This window comes from Lycorma delicatula, chromosome 2, assembly GCF_047948215.1.
Source record: "Lycorma delicatula isolate Av1 chromosome 2, ASM4794821v1, whole genome shotgun sequence".
Lineage (NCBI taxonomy): Eukaryota > Metazoa > Arthropoda > Insecta > Hemiptera > Fulgoridae > Lycorma > Lycorma delicatula.
Genome location: NC_134456.1, coordinates 110,223,594 through 110,242,307, shown reverse-complemented (window position 1 = coordinate 110,242,307; position 18,714 = coordinate 110,223,594). Strand labels below are relative to the sequence as shown.

Sequence of the window (18,714 nt, the reverse complement as noted above, 5' to 3'; positions counted from 1 at the left end):
GATAAATGTTATGATTATGAAATTTATGTTAAACAACAGATACACTATGATTTGCCAAAACTTACTCTTATTTATCCAATCAGTAGAGTTGATTTAAATATATCAACTTGTTGTTATGAGTAGTTAGGCGTATTTTTTTTCCTGAAAATAAATTATTGATTTTCAATTTTAAATATTTTATATAGAAAGAGATATGAATGAAATGTAACAGAAAACAAAGTTTCCCATTGCAAATGCAACATTAGGATGTGGTATATCCAGACGAAATAGATAGTTCTTTGTTACCAAACACTGTAAGATATATTGAATGCGGGTTCTCAAACTGTGGCAAAACAAATGTTGTTTTTAATTTTTTAATTCATAAAAACAGATTACGATTTAAAAATCTGTACATTTTTTCAAAATCCCTCAATCAACCTCAACCTCTGTATAAAAAATTATCGGAATTGATGATGTTAAATTCAGAAGTAGGGGTTATTATGAATATTGTGAAAACGATCAGGGTGTTGATCCTGATCCTTTTCTGACTGTTGAGTCAGAAGCTGTTAAATCTTATTCAGTAATGATTTTTGACGATGTAATCAAAGAAAAACAAAGCAGTATTAATGATTACTTGGCTAGAGGTCATCAGAATAAAATAGATTTTTTTTATTTAGCTCAAACGTATTCTAAAATACCAGAACAACACATACGAGATAATTGTAAGTTTTTAATATTACTCAGACAAGACGGTCTAAATTTACAACATATTCACACAATAAATACGTAAACGTTGACATGTCGTTTGATGATTTTAAATCATTATGCGAACACGTTTGGATCGCGAACCATTACTGTTTTCTAGTTATTGATAAAGGATTCTAATAAAAATAAAGGTCGTTATAGAAATGGTATTGATAAATTTTTAATCATTGATTGAACGCTGATCAAACGCTGATCGAATGCAACGTCTAACGCGAATAAACTAATCGTTTGAATTTTTTTTTTTTCTATTGAACCATGTATAAGAGGGAGAAACAAATAGTTGGAATTGATAAACTTGATAAAGTTTTTAAACGTATACATACAACATTCATTATGGGTTTGGCTAAAGAAAATGATTTATTTTCTAAACGCTTTAAACCAATAATAGATCCTATTAAAAAATTAATAAAAGAATAGATAAACCAAAACAAACCTCAAACTGATGGTGAAATTGATATTGATAGAGTAGGACGTGAACTGGGCGATAGATTATCAGGTCATTTAAAAAAAGCATCAAGATAGCTGTGAACAACAACGTTTGTTGGAGCAAGAGCATTCAGATCCTGAAGAACACGAAGAAGACAATGTCTTCAACAATGTTATCTTCACAAATAATATTACCATGTGAACAAACTCAAAGTACATATGAAGGTGAAGAACCCCTTAAATTTACAAAATATATAACTATTTTGGTAGATGTCCTTTTACACAAGTTTCTGAAACGCAAGATACAATTACAAGTGAATATGTTGTAAAACCATTTTTAGAAATGTTAAAAACAGCACTAAAAGTATCATTGGATAATGTATATGGTGTGAAATATGATAAAAATACAGACACTAGCACTTTGGGTAACACTAAAATTGAATTTATAGTCGATAAAATCCATTTAGTTGATGCTTGTATAATGCAACGCCTGGTATTTTAGAGTTGTTAATTTATAAAAATCCAGACCTAAAAAAAGTTCACACAATAGATATGCAAACTTATGGTGAAATGTTACGTCGTACTGGTGCGCATTTGAGTGAAAGTGGAACAGTAAAAACGAATAAACCCTTTAAATACAACGAAATAATTAGAAAATGTTTTCTCCAAAACGAACAGTTAGATCTGTTTCACCATATAAAACATCATCCACATCTTTTAGTGGTAGCGGATTGTTACATGCTTAATTTAATTATAATCCAGTCTATTTATATTGGGATGATCAAATCGAATTGGTAGATAGATTGTATACATTTGTAGGTGAATATGACGGTGGAAACAATATCGTTTCATATGAAATCATATCCATAATTAAAGAATTGAACGACGTTGAATTCAAATAGATTATTTGATTTAATTTCTTATATATATATATATATATATATATATATATACATAGAAATGTCATGGTTAAGATTAGGTTGCAAAGGACAAGAAGGAAAAGGGAAAAGGGATAGGGTGTGTAATGTTTCAGAACCGATTGACGACGATGACGCGATGAATTTAAAACGAGCTAAACATATGTTTAACCATCTCAATGAAACGTTTAAAAGCCCTCCAAGGATAGGTTTTTCTTTGTCAACTCAGGGAAATTGTGATATAACAAAACATAGATTGTGTAATGTATCAGATCCAATTAACGATGATGACGCGTTAAATGTAAAACGAGCTAAACAAATGTTAACGAATTCACAATGAAAAGTTTGTAGGTTTGGAAAGATTAAATCAGGCTATAATAGACTATGACGTAATCATTAAAACTTATATAGAGAATGAAAAACTGAAGGCTGCAAACGAAACTGTAAAGTTCCTGAAAGATGCATTCGAGCCGCTTAAAACAAAAATTGGAAAGTATATAGACCATGAGTTAAATGGTCGCGTTACAGAAGATTTCTTGAAAGATACCATCACTATACATGTAGAAAATAAGATTGCAGAAATGATTTGCGAAAACGAAAATACAAAATTAAAAAGACAACATAAAACATAGTGTATTAGTTTTACATTGTTAACTTTTTAATATAGATATTTAAAAAAATGTCTAATGTAGCTAAAATTAAGAAAGTTAATAATTTTGTTATTTGCCGAAATATATTACCGAACAAAGTGCAGGTTTAGATTTATTTTCAACAATCAATGTAATTTTGAAAGTAGGCGGTATTAAGTAAGCTGGTATCGCTATATCGTTACCGAAAAATTTCGAAGAAAATAAGACTAGATCGGGTGTGGTGGCTAAATATAGAATTATAGTCGCCAATTCGCCGGGCATAATTGATACCGATTATCGCGGTGAAATAAATGTCATCCATATAAATTTAGGTGATAAAGATTTTATGATACAAAAAGGTATGAGAATCGCGCAAATGGTAATATCAAAATACGAACGCGTATCGTGGATTGAAAGTGAAACGCTCGATAAAATTGAACGTAATTGTCATGGGTTTGGTTCAACCAGTTTAGTATATACAATCTATTTTATCGATAAATTTATTGAATTTTTTGCTTTATAAGAAATATTTTGCTGGCCCGAATTCGAGATACCAAATTTAAATACATTAAAGAATCATTAACACTGAAAATGTTGTCGTTAAAGATTGTACTGTTTATTGCAAAAATGTAGTGAAAAAATTAAGTTGTTCCATGGGCTCAGATCTGAGCTGATGAAAAAAGCCGCGGTCGGGATTCCGGCGTCGGTTAATTAAAGAATCATTTACACTTTCATATTAATAATATATTTGAATGAAAATAAAAATTTTTTATATATAGATATGAAGATAAAGAAAAAAGGACGTGGTATAGGTTCTGTAGTGAATAAAACTGTAGATTTATTACCATTTGAAGCTCATATTCCATATTGCAATTATTGTGGACCAGGCACGAAATTAAATAACAGATTGAAGCGTGATGATAAAGATATCAATAAGTTGGACGATGCCTGTAAACTGCACAATATAACTTATCTAAAATATTCAGATAATAAAACACGATCTCAAGCTGATAAAGTACTTGCTGAAAAAGCTTGGGAACGCGAAATCGCATCTGATAGTAGCCTTAACTGAAAGAGTAGCTACCTACGCAGTAACTAACGCAATGAAACTTAAATCTAAATTCGGTGGTAGATTGAAGCTTAAAAGAACAGGTGGGAAATTAAAATTAAAGAAAGGTCGTGATATTAAAAAAAAATAATAATAATTGATTCAATACCAAAGCATGCTTTATATAATTATGAATTGATTAAATACGCGAAACAGTTGAGAATTTCACATTTTAGAGGTGTTTTTTAGAGCTAGGCGTTTTACCGAAAAAGATTAGAAAAAATGAACGCGCTATAGTCAATTCAGACACTTAAAACGGATTTAGTACACCCTGGGTTTGTTTTTAAAAAAAAATCAATAAAAATGTAGATTATTTTGATAGTGTAGGTAACATTCAACCTCCTACAGAATTGATGAATTATTTCGGAGAATCTATGTAACATACAGTCATACTAGATTTCAAGCTGATGATGTAAATTGCGGGCGATTATGTTTAGAGTTTTCATGTGTGAACAAATTATATGTTTGTTTTATTTTTTTCTCCTAAATAGCTATGTCGTGTCTATTATCAATTGATGGTAATAGTTCAGCGATTAAGAAATCATTTTTTCCTCCAATCTACCTTTCGAATGGTAAATATGAGTTGGGTTTAATACAGTTGATGACAGCTTACGCTATTCCAAATGTTGAAGAGAATAAAAACAATAAATTGTGTTTCGCGTTCGACAAAAATGTCAAAAAAGATAAAAATAATGGTAATAATTATGAGATAACTAAAAAACATTACATAGACGTACTAACAAGTAATTATGAGATTGAAAATATTGCTGAATATATACAGAGTGAAATGAAAAAAATTAAAAAGTAGCATTTCCTTGAAGGCGAAACGTGGATGTGGAACGACTCGTCGTGCCGTCTTAGGAAACGGCCTTCCTTCCTCTCATCCTGCCATTCTAAAATAAAATAAAAGTTATTTTTTTTTTCTTTCTCGTGTGTGTGTGTTCTGTTTCTTTTGTTGCAGATACCAACAGCCACCACAACAAACAAATGGTTTCTTCACTGCGGTCACGCGGTCCCCCCAACCCCTTCCCGGACACACGTGTGTCTGAAGGTTAATAATTACGTAGAGTGAATAATTTCTGTTTACTTCTTCTAAGAAAACCGCCGCCCCAAAACCGCGATCGCGAATAGGTACCACCATTTTGTAAGTTCCCTATTACCTTTCCTTTCAAGAAAGAAGAAAGAGGGAACGAGCCCAGCAGCCATCAGCCCAGCAGTCACAAGCCCAGCAGCCACCTGCCCAGCAGCCACGGACAGCACGGAAGAAGGAAGAAACCTGCACTTTCCCCCGTTCAGCCCTTCGGGGCCTCGGGAATTTCAAGGTTAACGGTATGTAACTTCGGTTACTACCAATTCTTGGAAAGTGCAGGCCAAAGAAGAATGAAGAGGTCTTCGGAAGAAGAAGAGGGAGAAGAAGAAGGAAGACCCACTACTCGTCTCAACATCACGGATTGGAGTCCGGAACAGAGCCCAGCAGAGATGCGTCCTGAAGGGCAGCCATAGCTGAAGCGGATGAAGAGCTTCTACACAACCTCTCCTTTTTAACAAAAACTTACAAGTAGAGTAAAATAAACCAGCAATTGCGACTCTTCCGGAGAAGGGGTCGCATTGCTCCCTCCTTATAGTTAGTGCCCCTTTGTGGCGTATTCCTGCTAGCCTATGTAGCGTTAGCACCGAAAGGACTTCAGTAGACGGTCTGAAGGGGAATTACGTCGGAAGGACAGGCTTCATAAGCCTAGCCTTCCACGGTCGGCCCATAAAATGGGTCCGATAACGCTGGTTCAACAACGGATTGGAATGCAATTAAATCCGTCTTAAAATACTAAATAATAATAAAGAAAACTTGAAAAATTAGACCCGCCAATTAAAATAACCTTTTTAAAAAAACACGCCCGATTAGAATCATCCAGCAGCAAGGGACTCTGTCCAGGTTCTGCGACAAGTAGGGAGTAATAAACTCCCGCCAACTTTGCATTCCATTCCATTCCCCCTTGAAGGCGAACAGCAATATATTACAGACTGAAATTAAAAGCACTATATGAATAGATTTTTCAGATGAAGATTGTAGTATTGGTAGTCTGTTGGGTTACAGATCGAGAATTCTCAAACCAAATGTAACACTCGTATCAGATGGAAAGATAAATATAGTTCCTGTAAATGTAATACGTATAAAATGTAATATTATTTCGAGTAGTTATAAAAACGAAAATCAAGATCGTATTTTGTTTGATTTTCCATTAAGTAGATCTAGGTGATATGATTGAAGAATATCCAATTAATATTGAACTTGTACCGGTCGACTGACGAAAATGATAATTTATTAAATCTACGCGGTGAACGAGTGAGCTTGTCGTTAGTGTTGAGACAATGTAAATAAACTATTGTAATTGAATTTTTATTTTTCTCTAGATAGATAGATAATGCCTCTTACTTATGAAAATGATAATGAGTTTTTTATTAAAAAAACGTTACAAATTGACTAAAGAGAGGATTAAAAAATTAAAAGCTCTTGAATTTGAAATTGTTGTTAAAAACAATACATTATTGAAATAAAAAATTAATTTTTTTTTATATAGATTCTATGATGAATTATTTAAAGTTACAAAATTGCACATTCCTGAAGAAACGTTAATATATAAACAATACTATAAACATTATCCGTTTATAAACAACCTTGAAGTGCGTCAGTCGATTAAAATACTAGTAAATCAATCAGATGTGTATACTGCTCAAGGCGATAGATTCTTGCTTGTTTGTGGAAAGCTTGTAGGTGCTAACGGGAAAAAATCAACAATTTCAGAATTAATTAATTTTGCGAGTGCATTTTTATTCGCCGAGATACAGTATCTTATTAACGGGCAAGAAATAGCCATGACAAGAAATGTAGGTGTGACAACGATTGTGAAAAATTTTCTTTCAGTGACAAATTCTTTAATTTCATCATCTGAAAGAGCTGGGTTAATGATCAAAATTAAATAGATATTGATGATAATGGTAATTTTACTTTATGTATACCATTATCAATGATGATCGGTTTTGCTGAAGACTATGAAAGAATTATCTTAAACAACAGACAAGAATTAGTGTTGAAACGTAGTAGTGACGACGTGAACGCGATACGTGCTACAGATTCAGATCATAAATTTTAACTAGAATTAACAGAAATCGTCTGGGTTATACCATATTTAAATACATATTTAAAAAATTGGGAACTTTATGAAAATACATTAGTTCCTCAAACAAATTCTTTGATTTGAAACGTGACAACATCATCACAATGAGATAAACCGCGATATGTTACTGTAGGTCTTCAAACTGATAGAAAAGGTAATGCTACGAAAGATGCGACAGAATTTGATTCAGGTAACGTGAAAATATTAAAATAATGATAAATTGAACTCAATATCCGTATGAAGATTTACAGAAGAATCGTATGATGGTGTATAATAATGTTGTTGTGTTTCAGATTATAAAAACAAATATCCTTTTTATGTGATTGATTGTTTGCGACAAGAAGAATCTGTAAAAGTTATTGATTGAAAATTAAAGTTTAAACCGAAGAGAATTTCAAGCCAATAATATCGCGTACTGTTTATTAATATATGACAATGTAGTTGCTTACACAACATTAACTGATAATTTAATAAAACAACTAGTCGATGGAAAAAAGATTGCAGGACAAATGTAATAATATCTTATTTAATTCATATGAAAAAAAGGAATGAACTACCTACATAGAGATAAATTTATCGTCAAGCCCGTGCCATTAGATACTTAATTTTTTAACACTGAAAATATTTTATTTTTTTTATTAAAGTGCATGTAATGACAAAATACAGTAAATAACGAATCGTGGAAATTGAGGCAGAACCTGGGCGTATGTTACAGATTCGTTTGTTGTTAAATTTACTAATAAAGGCCCCTTACGACATCAAATAAATCCAATAATCAGACCATTATATAGATATTGCAAATCTCCTGTCAGTTATTTAATGTATACCACGACAGAGACGTCCAGGTTCAGATGTCAAAAAACAAATAACCAACAAAAAATACATTAAATAGTCACAAAGAAAGAAAATACATTAAATAATCAACAATTAGGCAACAAAGACAATACGTTAAATTCACAATAAATACACAATTTCGCATACTTCAAATAAACTCAAATATATTAAATAGTAACAATGAAAAAATATACATTAAATAGTCAACAAAGAAAATGACATGTAAACCTGGACGTATTACACTACTTTAATATGTCAGTGATCGTATTTATAGATCCACAAATATTCCTTCTTTAATTTTTGCATCGTTAACTTTAGCAAACTTCTGTTTTAAGTACATGAAATCAGAAGTATTGTCCACGGCCTTGACGAAATCCTTCATTAATCCTAGTTTGATATGTAACGGAGGTAGATACATATTTTCAGGATAACACAATGGTTCATGTTTCACTTTTTTTTCAGGAATGAGTGATTCGGATTTAGGCCATTCTTTTTTAATGAAATGGTTTTTTCTGTCCCTACTATTCCATTCACACAAAAAACAACAGTACTTTATGTAACCAAGCTGCAGATCAAGAATAAGTGCAATTACCTTCAAATCACCACAAATATTCTATTCATACACTGCATATTGGACCTTTTCCAGATTTAAAGTTTTTATATGTTTCTTTCATACTAGCAGAGTAAGTCGTAGTTATTGATGGGAATTTATTGCCATTATGCAAAAACAGAGCGATTAAACTAACTTTAGAGGAATCAATGAACAAGCGCCATTCTGTTGGGTTATGTTCATTACAATACAAAGTGTCTCCATAAGAGAAAAACAATCATTACAAAACACTAAGCCATTTTCTTAAGAAAAGTATTTAAATTCAGAATGACGATTACGATTATCTTCGTAGTTTTTTCAAGAAGATTCCATCCTTTTAGCCGAGAAGCAAGCATTTCAAACTTTTTTTTTTGGATAACTTTAAATCGCACATGAGATCTTTAAGATTTTCTTGAGTCAGTAAATGAGGCTCAGATGAACCGCTTCGTTCAAACGTTGTATCAACAGAATTTGTTTCTTTTTCTTCCTTACTTCCATCAAACTCTGAGCTCTCTTCATTTAATGTCACATGTTCTGGAGGCTTTAGTTTGGGCAATTCTTCGCAGTGTGGAACTGGTCTCATTGCAGATTGAAAGTTAGGGTACTCCACTGTATGTTATGATTTTGATGCAATCCCTTTAATGGTTTGTTAAGCAGAAATAACAGTCAGAAGAGTGATCTTTAAATTCCCTCAAATCATAGGGATAGCAAATAACATGTAGCGTGTGCCATTTCTCCATGCAGTGATAAGCATAGAATATGATAAACAACAGATATGTGGGGCCCAGGGCCTTGTTTGGTCCCCGACTTTACACCCAAAATAAAGTTCATAACATTTTTTTACTAATGGAGAAGGTTTCGCCTTTGGTTGAGTGTCACTTCACCACATACAAAACAAAAATTGTTAGGATGATTTAAACAAACTCTAGGTATTTTGTAATTAACGACTAATTAAAAGAAATAAAGTTATAAATATGTAATACACAATAATTCAGACACATAAAGCACTCACACTCACGTTGTTAATGGTTCACTACTATGTAACGACTGGCATCGTTCTGATGAATATGTGCTACGCTAGATCACGTTTGTACATGGCTAAACACGTCTAAACCTCCACAACAGTAGCAACGCTACCCTTTGAGTTATCTCATTCGGTTCCATCATACTTACAATGTTGTAGGAGCTTTTAATTGACAGTGGACAAATGGACGAAAAACCTTTTAAAATATTTTAAAAATTAAAGTAACAAAAAAACTATGGTGATGGAGAAATTTTGAATACGTATCTGAAAACAGGATAAAAAACTGTATTAAGTACACATATTTGTACTCGTGAGACAAAAATCATGTTGACCAGAGTAATCAGATGTTTCACCAAATCTTATTACATACACACATATGTAATAAAGCCTATTAAATTACACACACACAATTTTAAAAGTACATAAAATTTTATTTCAGTAATAACTTATGATTTTTTTCATTTTTTTTTTTATTGTTATTACTGAAATATTATTTATTGTAATTTTTTTTACAATCAAGGGTTAATAATTAATTATAAATACATTTAAATTTAAAAAAAGTTAAAAAACACAAATTAAAAAATAAAAGTTAAAAAAAAGGGCGATGAAGTCTGATTCGAACCGATGTAAGATTCCCTTGCAAGATCTAAATATTTCATTAATTAAAATTTTATTTGGCTATAACTTTGAAACCAACGAAAATAACTACCACTTATGATTATGGTGTAGTTGAAAAGTTCTCAATGAGGGTTTATTAGTGCAGTTAAGAAAAGTCCAAAATCCAAATTTGTTGGGATTTTGTGATTTTTTGGACACTTTTGGTATAGTTGATTGCAATCAAAAGGGGAGATGCACAACTAGATGTTACAACAGTCCTAAATCAATAATTTCAACATCCTACAGCTAATTGTTTTTGAGTTATGAGTTATTGAGAGATACGTACGTACGTACAGACGTTACGCTGAAACTAGTCAAAATGGATTCAGGAATGGGATATTTCCATTAAAATCTAAATACCGAAATTTTTCGCGATCGCAATACTTCCGTTACTTCGTACAAGAAAGTAAAAAATTGAATCTTTTCTTCTAAATTAGGTCAGGTGCGTCTGACCTACTACTATGGAGGAATCTCCAGAGAAAGAGTCCGAGAGTACGATGGAGCCTGAGTCCGGTCTTGCTACTACCAGTGTTACACTGGAGGCTGACCATCTGGAAGGCTTTCCCCCTTGGCCTGCTACGGGCGGTAGGAAGAGGACAAGAAGGCTGAAAGCGAAGCAATCCTCTACGGAGGAACAGGAGGAGGAAGGTGCCCCTTGGATTAGAGGTTCTCGTTAGCAGATTCAAACGGTTGGCGAAAGACCTGAGAAAGAATATTGATAATAACGTAAAGAAGAGTACAAAGGAGCTAGAAACGGAACTTAGCACAGCGGTGAAAGATCTGAGGAGGATGGTCACTGGTACTTCTTTTACCATTGGCAAGAAACTGGCTACAGAGGTGGCAACGCAGCCACGGGTTGCTACGGGCTGTCCCATTGAAGATGCTTTGGAAGCGGAGTGTCGGCGTCCCAGATGTCGACTTTTTCTGAAAGTCATCCAGGGATGTCGACTTCAGAACCCATCCTGGGATCCCGGAAAAATTGAGGAGACACTCAATAAGGCTGCAGTTATTAATATGCACGCATTGGCAGAACCTAGGTCGATGGACACACTGATTCCCAGACACCCACAAGTGGCCTGGCTGTTGATTAAATCCGAAATAAAAGCTGGGAATGTCGTGTCGGCTGCTTTGAAGACGAGACTGATAGGAAAATTGGAGGGTGGGAGGCCCCAGTCTCCAACAAGTCCATGTGGCTTACGTGGACTCAGACAATGGCGGAGATCTTATGTAGGCATTAGTGAAGGTTTTTACAAAAATCAAAGATAACAATGGAGGCCGTTTGGAACCGCTAAAAGTGGAGATATACGAGCATAATGTTGACCTTGGTCCGGAAGATCCTTGAATGTGAAGGAAGAGCGACCGGCTGTTGCTTCTATATTACTGTGCCGGTTGGCTAACTCTCAGCTGCATTGAGTAGTGATGTTCCCCCTGAGGATAGAATAGGACGGAGACTATAGTATTTAAAACGACGGCGATCTATGCAAACCTCCTTAAATCATTTAAGATGGAGGTGAAGGTCCCAGCTGATTCAGAAATTCTCTCTATAAGGAAGGCTGGCGGCAATATGGGGATTAAAGTTAAGGAGAAAAGGAAAACCTATGGCGCCCATAAGGAGATAGTTTCGTCAACTATAAAAGGTGGTAGTGTTCTCATGAAGACTAGGACGGCCCTTCCCCGGGTACGGGACTTGGAGAACGGCATACAGCCGGGCGAGATCTTACAGGGACTGCCTACGGCCTCCGGTCAGGAGTTGTCGGCTGACACGAGAGTGACAATTAGACGAGGTTTTGGAGAAACCGGAATGGCGATATGTCGCCTCCCGGCACTGATTGTTGCACCCATCGTACAAAAGGGAAGGTTGAAGATTGGGCTTGCGAACTGTAGAATAAATGTTGTTGATCTCCTTTTGCGATGCTACCGTTTAGAAACAGGACATCTGGCAAGGAACTGCAGGGGTGAAGACAGGAAGGCTGTATGTTTCAATTGCGGGGGAGACGGAAATCACGCTGCAGAATGTAGCAAAACACCGAATTGTCTTACACGCAATGCGGAGGGGGACCGCACTGGCAGTGCCACATGCCCGAAGGGGAAACAGTGAGAAAAACAAGGAGAACCGGAAGAGAATTGGGCATACCTCAGCCTGTTGATGGAAATGAAAATTGTTTAGTTTAATATGAACTTGCAGCACTGGCGCTTGACCTGCTGACAAGGTATGTCTCGGAGATAAGCGTTGATATTGCGCTCATATCTGAGCCCTACATTCCTCGCTTGCGGCTGGAGTGGGTTATCGCTGAGGATCGGGGTGCGGTCATCTGGCCAATTGCGCAGCTACCTGTCCGGGACGTTCTGAGAGAGCGTGGTTTCTTCAGGGCAAGGACTGAAGGTATTTATTATTACAGCTGTTATCATCTTTCGTCTAAAATATCTGCGGAACGGCCTGGAATCTGCGGAACTGCTCACCCGGCCTGAAGGTCACCCAGCACCGACGTGAGGGCAGATTTCTGACTGAGGCCGTCGCATTATTGCATCTAAAATGCCTCAACTTTGGAAGCGCACTAACGTAGGAGGGGGCCCACTGTATCCATTATTGATCTTAGTTTTGCTATGACGGCTTTGGCGGCGCGGACTCACTGGCGGTTAAGTGAGTCCCTAGGCTGTCCTAATTAACCGATTTAAATATTTCAAAATGTATTTTAAAGTTTGAATGCTCTTTTATATGTGATTAAAATTCAATTATCTAGAGACTTTATTTCAGGCTCTACACAATTTGGAAAAGTCGCATTTTTTTTAAAGCTGAATGCAAAATTATTGTGCAAAAATTGTCATACCGATGTTGTTGAAACCGACATGCTGTTTTTTCATATAAAAAAGTTCTTTAAGGCAAAATCTGAAGTTCCTACGTATAATATAAGTACTCGAAAAAAATTCCCAAAAAATCTCGTTTTTTTCATTTTTTTGACAGTTATTGCTATTTTTTTCATTAATAATAACGTATTTTTCGATTTGTAACCGATGATGTGTGTAAAATTTAATAACAAAACATTTTACTCTCCCGATCATTTCTCTAAAATAAACAGTTATCGAGTTATCTAGGGAAGTAGGAGAAAAAATGGATATTTTTGCGATTTTTGAACACTTTTTTTACTAAAAATTTAAGCACATCTTTTTTAACGGACACATAAAAAGTCCAAATATATCCATATTGCCTGGACTATACACCATTCTTATAATTCGGTATATGGAACACGTGCTACTGGTTCCCAAAAGAGTAAAACCTCCAAAACTATACAGAATTATATTTATTTTAATTTTTTTATTTTTTTTTTATTCACCGCATTTATTTATTTTTATTATTTATTTATTTAAATTTTTCATTAGGGAGAATTATTAATTCTTCCTCTATGAATCATGAGACCTTGCCAATGGTGAGGGGGCTTGAGTGCTCAGTGATACAGAGTAGCTGAACTGAAGGTACAACCATATTGGAGAGGTATCTGTTAGGAGAGCCAAACTAAGGAATGATTCCTGAAAGAGGGTAGCAGCTCATTCAATAGTTGTTAAGGGGTAGGTCAGACTTAAACGTCCACACCGACATCACTCAATATTCGAAGTACTGCGCAGCTGAAAGCAATGAAAAACTATGGCTTTTTTTTCAAGAAAGTGTAACTCTGCTTTTTCATGTAACAAAGATGGAGGCGCCTTCCTTGATAAAACATTCCAGAGGTAAACTAGTACCCCGTTTGGATCTTTGGGTGGGGACTACTAAGGAAGGGGTCACCAGAAAATTAAAAAATAACATTCTACCAATCGGAGAGTGAAATGTTACTAATGACATATACACACACACACACACACACACACACTCAAAAGAAGGAGCTTGAAATGTATTACAGCACTATCAAAATGCTGTTTTGCAAATCTGCAAAAAAGAAATCTCTCTTATACTCTGCAAAATTCTGTATCCAAAAATAATTTGTTCAATAAATTTGAAATTTTTAAATGTCCTCTCTGAGTTTTGCCAAAATCAAGATAAAAACTCACTCAGCAAGAAGCGTAGGTTTGATAATTGTTTCAAATACTGTATTCAACTTCCATCTGCAACATTTGTTTATTTAAGAAAATTTCACCCAGTTAATGAACACTGTGTACTACTATTAAACAGGCTTTTTGTCAATGATGCAGATGTTAAGTTATGGGTTATTTTGAAGTTTTTAATTTTATTTTTGAAATTTGCTGTTTTTTATCAAATATGTTAATATTTATACGTATATGATTTTTAATGACGTTCTTCATGATCAAGCAAATTCTTGAGACAAAAAGGACTACATGAAAAAATTACATTCTTAAAAACAGCCTAAAAAATGATCACAAGAACACATGTTAGAAATCATAAGCATGCTAAATGTTATTACAAAACAAATTACTTTATATTCTAAAACAAATAAAGAGACAATCTAATGACTTTCTTATAGGTCTCTTACTTCCAGCGTCCCAGCTGAGATCATGCTATATATAATACACATACTGTCCAACAACAAAACATTTTGCTCACAAAATAATATATGGTTTGACCATAGGTAAATTGGTGCACCATTCTATTGTACCAAGGAAATGAAAGGTAATGTGAACAGCTATCAATATACATAAAATAAAATACACCACAAATTAAACTTTACATCAAATGTAGACAAATAAACAAATATATTTTCTTAGCCTCTCTATTAAAAAAACACTTTCAAAATATGCAGAAAATCCAGCAATGATTGGCACTCATCTCTACTCCTCAAACCACCCAATTTCACAAAAACTATCTACTTTTTGAAGTGTAATCTATAGACCAATGTCATCTGATGACTATATCTCAACACTATAAAAAACTTAGAAAACACAAATGGATATAATGGTTCACCCATTAACACATTGCTTAAAAAAGATACAAATAAAATAAAAACAAAGATAAATGAAGCAACAAATACATTTCATTAACATACACAAAGATTCAGAGAAAATAGCTCAAAAACTTTAAAAAATTAGATTATGGACATTATAGCTTTCAGAATAAAACAAATCATTACAACACAGGATAAAAGCATCAAACAAACTCAATTCCTAGAATAAATAAAATAAACCGTTCAGAATGAATGAAAATAAAATGTTTTACTTTGGTTGGATGGGATAATTTCATAAGAGGTATAGTGAAAACTTAAAAGCCCTCCACAGCAATATACATTTAACATTTGCCAACCATATACAAACCCTATCCAGTAAAATTGACAATCTTGATATTCTAAACATGAACGCGCAAGTGTGTGCATGCACATAAACACATATGCTAAAAAGGACTACATCTTAACACATTTAAACATTATAAAATACATAAAAAATTTAAATCACATTAGAGCGATATAATAGATTAAAAAGTGCTATTAAAATCAAATATAATTTTCAACTACATTCTTAACATGTCTAATTAAAATCTGTCTAATTAAAAGAACTGCTAGCAATAACACTGACTGAAACCAGTTACTGAGATACTGTTTTACTGATTGAACAGTTTTCTAAATCGAGGCCAGTATGGCTTCACGAAAGGGATTGGCACCGAGGATTGCATCTTAAATCCTCTTCCCGCGGTGGAAAGCGCCGATTGTAAATATGTTTTGGCAATTTTTATAGACATAGAGGCAGCATTTCCTTCCTTGTGTTGGAGTTCTGTCCTCTATGAGTTTGAACGCTGCAGTGTTCCCATAGCCCTGCAGGCCATTGTACGTGACTATTTGTCTAATTGTACAGCTCTGTTTAAAGATGCGCACTTAGCTGTGGAAAAATCTGTCCTGAACCCTAAAAATCTGAATGGGACCAGCAGGGTTCCATTCTTGGTCCCCTACTGTGGAACCTGGTATTTGACAGGTTTTTGGGATTGATATTCTCAGAAGGGGTCATGACCCAGGCTTTTGCCAATGACTGTCTCCTTTTAGTTCATGGTAATTCACGACCACAGCTGAAAGATCAAGCGCACATTAAGTATAAAGGCTGTGTAATCAGCTGAGTGAGAGTTCATAAGTACCTAGGTGTTTTGTTTGATGAGAAGTTGCTGTTTAGCAACCACAGTAGGCAAGTAGCGGCGGACGCCGTCTCTGTGATGCACAAAGGAGGATTGCTGGGAAGGACTATGGGTTGTCTGGCCAACAAATGTACATGGTATACCGAGATATCTTCGAAAGCATGATCTCTTACACAGTGCCTGTTTGGGCGCATAGGTTGGATATGAATAGAGCACTTGTTCAAAATTTGTGTGCCCAGCACACAGCCTTAATTGTATGCACTGTTGATTTTAAAACAAACTCCTACGAGGCTACCATCATATTGGGAAAGGCTCTCCCAATCGATTTAGTGGTGAAAGTTCGGGCAGCCATGTGGGATATCGAAGAGGCAGGGAGGCCGAGTTATTTGGGATGCGGTTTCGGGCCGGGCAAGTACCGGAACAGTGATCAGAGTTCACCGGATCTAAATTTCGTACAGTTGCTTATCTTTCGCCTCCGGAAGAGGCTTCAGAGCCTTGAGATGGAAGCATGGCAGCTGGAATGGGACATCACGACTAAGGGAAGATCTCTGTACAAGTTTAGACGGGATTTGGGCGATAGTATGCCTCGAGTTCAGCTGATGAGCTGTGCGTCTGCGGAGAGGTCCAGTTAAATGAACACCTGATGTTTGATTGCCCTGCTCTTGAGGAAGCCAGAGACCGGGCCACCCTGAAACTTCGAGGTCAAGGGGAAAATTGGCCACTCACTAACGGCGAGTCCATGTGGCGAGAGCCGCATTGTCGGAATGTGAGGGAGTTCCTAGATGCAGTTGCTATGTTCAACCGACATCAGTAGTTTACTTAAGGGAAAGACTCCTAACGCACTGCTGTAGGAAGCTAACCTTGAGATATATGGCTGACTACCAGCCAGTTAGGGCTCCAAGGGTCTTAATATGGTGGACAGGTACTTGCTGGTATTCAGCGACCTAGGTGTTGCAGAGAATAGCTGCCTAGGCGAAAATTTTATTATGGATGTCATATATATTTTTAATAGTTGACGGGGTGCGCCTACCCATTTTAGTAAATGTATGACAAGTGAGCGCTTGGGACACGTAAGCCGGTAGTGTAAGGCACTACGCTTAGTCTGCTCACGCTGTTAGGTAAGCTCTAGGGGCTATTTAGGACACTAGTCGCTAAAATCTTTCGAGGCTCAGTAGCCGTTTCTGACACAAACATTCGGTATTATGCTTTAGGGTGACCTAATGAGTGTAGGCGAGAGAAATGCCAAGCAAACCAGTTACTAAGAATGGTCACAAAGACAACTAAAAATATTTTGAAGTTCTTATGAACATTTTAGTAGACAGTTTAAGTGTTGCATCATTATAAAAAGTTAAAGTTACAAATTTATATTATATAAACAATTTTATTGTGTATGTCATTGTTAATGATAATTTTTAAAAATCCTTTTCATTTTTTACATTCCATGTTTCCCTAACTGAACCATGAGAAACTGCTCTTTTTTGCCCCAAGTATTTCAACCTGAAAATTCTTTCATTCTCCTTATAGTAGAATTTTTAAATTTTGCTACCACCTCAAATCTTTTATCTCTTATATGTTAAGATTTGGTCCAAGGGTAATTTTATTTTTTGTATTGTCCATAGAGTAAAGTGAAATGTAATGAATTGTGTGCACCTACCCATAATTATTTTCCTTTTTTTGGCTTTTATTAATTCTGTTCAGAATTTTTTTAAATATCTTTCTTATAAAAATATGTGTAATATCTGAGTTTTAATACTAAAACAAAAGCATAAGTATTATCTGCCTTCCTCTATGGAGGAGTGGTAGAGTCTCAGCCTCTCATCCAAAGATTTCGGATTCGAATCCCGGTCAGACATACATTTTTCATACGCTACAACATGTAAATTCTACACTGCTACGCATAACCTTCGGGTTATGTAGTGAATTGCTCATAACAAAATTCTACTTGCATTAAATTACTCACATATTATTATAATTATTATTAAAATAGTATGCTTCAGATTGTCCCATATGATAAATAAATAAATGAGATAGTAGTCGATAATAAGTAAATTAGTTAATTTAAAAATACATGAACATAAAAAATTATTAAATTAAAAAATGCTTTATTATTAAATAGCTTTTAATGCTTTATTTTAGACACCTGCATCTTGCGGATATTTGTAGGCATTAAAATTATTTATTTATAGTTGATCTCAACATAGTAATAAAAGAAATGCATTTTAAACAAACACCGTATCTATTAATAACAAATTGGATACAAAAAAATCGTTTCGTTTTATCTTTATAAATATTATTTCCTCTTCGATTTTCACTAATAAACTAAATTTATGGTTTCTGCTTAATAATATTTATTGGTTTTATTGGACAAAAATAATGAACTGTAAGTAATGAATTTAAAAAACGTGATGCAATTAGCGTCTTTTTATTCGTATACGTAATGGTGAATTCCAACATCATAACTATTTCAGTTCGTTCCAAAGAACGACTCATTACAAATCTGAAATTTTTTTGCAGCTGTTCATTGTTTCACCTGTGCCTGTCTTCTGCGAGGT

At 34.7% G+C, this 18,714-nt stretch overlaps 1 protein-coding gene across 1 annotated transcript in view; it reads left to right on the top strand.

Annotated features, from left to right (window-relative positions):
• The first annotated feature begins 18,668 nt into the window (after positions 1-18,668).
• Axs (Abnormal X segregation) overlaps positions 18,669-18,714 on the top strand; it is an 89,731-nt gene continuing 89,685 nt past the window's right edge. The window contains exon 1 of the mRNA XM_075356033.1: positions 18,669-18,712. The gene's annotated coding sequence lies outside the window, so the exon portion shown is untranslated. The remainder of the gene's footprint in view (positions 18,713-18,714) is intronic.